Source organism: Priapulus caudatus, unplaced genomic scaffold, assembly GCF_000485595.1.
Source record: "Priapulus caudatus unplaced genomic scaffold, Priapulus_caudatus-5.0.1 Scaffold1564, whole genome shotgun sequence".
NCBI lineage: Eukaryota > Metazoa > Priapulida > Priapulimorpha > Priapulimorphida > Priapulidae > Priapulus > Priapulus caudatus.
Genome location: NW_014578625.1, coordinates 16,823 through 19,581, shown reverse-complemented (window position 1 = coordinate 19,581; position 2,759 = coordinate 16,823). Strand labels below are relative to the sequence as shown.

At 48.6% G+C, this 2,759-nt stretch overlaps 1 protein-coding gene across 1 annotated transcript in view; it reads right to left on the bottom strand.

Annotated features, from left to right (window-relative positions):
- Positions 1-2,759, bottom strand: part of LOC106817012 (insulin gene enhancer protein ISL-1-like) — a gene marked incomplete at its 5' end in the record, with an annotated part of 50,572 nt that overhangs the window by 35,321 nt on the left and 12,492 nt on the right. The gene's annotated exons all lie outside the window — the stretch shown is intronic.

The window sequence follows — 2,759 nt, the reverse complement described above, 5'->3', positions numbered from 1 at the left end:
GTGCATGCGCGTGTGTGTATGCGTACGCGTGCGTGCATGCGCGTGTGTGTATGCGTACGCGTGCGTGCATGCGCATGTGTGCGTGCGTGTTTGTGCGCATACATACATGTAGGGCGTTGACTGAGTACTACACAGTATGTTAGGCGGGTGCATTGCACGGCTGTACAGTGAGAGCAGTCGGCCGTATATACTGCGGACCATCAACCGTACAACGATCCGCCAAGTGCAAGGATGCAGCCCGGATTAAATTGTTGAGTGGAAACAATTCGGAATTTGCCCGTTATCTTGTTCACAGCTAAGCTGCTAGTACGTACGCGCCGATTGGCGCATGCGTGCATGCATGTATGTGCGTGCGCGCTGGCGTCTGTGCGTGCGCTCGTGTGTATGCGTGCGTGTGTGTGTGTGTGTGTGCATCCGTGTGCGTGCGTTGTGTGCATGCGTGCGTGCGAGTGCGTTGTGCGTACGTGCGCACGTGTGCGTGCGTACATGAGCGTATGTGCGCGTACAGCTGTGTATGTTCAAGCGTACGTGTGCGTACATGTGAGCATGTGTGCGCGCGTATGTGTGTGTTTGTGCGCACGCGTGCGTTCGCGGGTGCTCACTTATCTACGTGCGTTCGTGCGTGCGAACGTACGTGTGTGTGTGCATCCGTGTGCGTACATATGTGCGTACGTGCGTGCGGGCGTTCGTACATATGTGCGTGCACGCGTGCGTGTGTGCGTACATATGTGCGTACGTGCGTGCGGGCGTTCGTACATATGTGCGTGCGTGCGTACGTGCGTGCGTATGTGCGTACGAGCGTTCGTGCGTGCATACATATGTGCGTGCGGGCGTTCGTAAATATGTGCGTACGTGCGTGCGTGCGTTCGTGCGTGCGTACATATGTGCGTGCGTGCGTTCGTACATATGTGCGTGCGTGCGTACGTGCGTGCATATGTACACGTGCAATCTACGAACACCCAGCGCGTGAATAAATCATCAGAGCTGTGACATTGATAGCCGAGCGCCAAAAGTATTCGCCGATATCAAGCCATTCACGCGCCGAGTAACCCCACCATTAGTTTGTTATCTTGTATACGCAAAGACCGAAAGATTTTAAGTTTAAAACCACAAGCAGGAGGCGATGCGGGCGTATTGTGAGAAGCTAATGCCGTAGCCCTGTGTTCACAGCTGTAGCCCAGCTTAGCTGCTCACTGCAAAGGGGACAGCGATCATTTCCATAAGTAATAGAGATGAAGATGAATGATATACCCTCTGGAAAATACTGCAAATCTGTGAGAGGGTCAATGTAATATCATGAGATTATGAACGCAGTCACCGTTAGCCTATGTGCCAGATGCCCAAGTGACGAGGCCATATATACGATAATACTGTTTGTAAATCTACGGAAATAGTATTAGAAATAATATAAGCCATATAAATATAAATCTATCTACATTTGAGGGAAGGGTCTTATAAGTGACTTCATAGGGGACTGGATGAAATTGCTGGATGCGTGCGTGCGTGCGCGCGTGCGTGCGTGCGCGCGTGCGCGTGTGCGTACGTACGTGTCAAAGTGCATTAGTGTGATACGATTTGTGCAATACAATCAGAATTATGATAACGACCCCTGGCGTAAATTCGAACAAGCGCAGATTTCTGCGTAGTGGGGATATCTGTGAAAACAGGAGCAAGATGAAGGCACAAAGCGACTATCGAGGCAAGTGTAATCAAATTAGGGTGGGCAAATTAGAGAACAAAATGCCCTGCAAATAAACCTTCCATCTCTGGCTCATCATCTTAATCTAATCTCCTATTATTACTATTATTATTATTATTAATATTAATATTATTATTATTATTATTATTATTATAATTATTATAATTATTATTATTATTGTATTCTTATTTAATCGTCATCTTTAAATCTTTAATATTCTCCCGCTATTGACTCACTATCTATATAAGATCTGCAGTATACTTCCAGTGCAAAATACAGTCGAGAAATAGTTGCACCCTAAAGCTTTGCGGAAAATAATCGAACGGTTAAAGGCTGATTGCAAAATCTATTGCATGATTATGTAATATCTTCATGCTCGTGAAAAGGCGACGGGGAATACACAAGCAAAGAGAATGCGTGGCCTTCATCTGTAACCACCGACGCACTCACGCACGCGCACACACGCACGCACACACACACACAAATAAATATAATATATATACATCTAGACAGTATCAAAACCGTATGCGTGTACAGTTTATGTCGTAGATTCTCGTGCGTGTAAGTGCGTGCGTGTATATGCGTGCGTGCGTGCGTGTACGTGTTTGTGTGGCGGCATATGTTACGTGATTAGGGCCCGGCGCGCATGGCGTGATTTAACATTGTGGCCATAAAGAGAAAATAATTACTCCCCTCGCCGGCAAGAAACTGATTAAGCAAATGGATTAATAATTTAAATTAATTACTCCACTATCGTTCTCGAGCGAAAATCCCGTGTTCGATGCGTGCACGCGTTCGTGCGTTCGTGTGGGTGTGCGCGTGCGTGCGTGCGTTCGTGTGCACCTATACGCCTGTGCGCGTGCATGTACGCGCGCATGTGTATGCGTACGCGTGCGTGCATGCGAGTGTGTGTATGCGTACGCGTACGCGTGCGTGCGTGCGCGTGTGTGTATGCGTACGCGTGCGTGCATGCGCGTGTGTGTATGCGTACGCGTGCGTGCATGCGCGTGTGTGTATGCGTACGCGTACGCGTGCGTGCATGCGCGTGTGTGTATGCGTA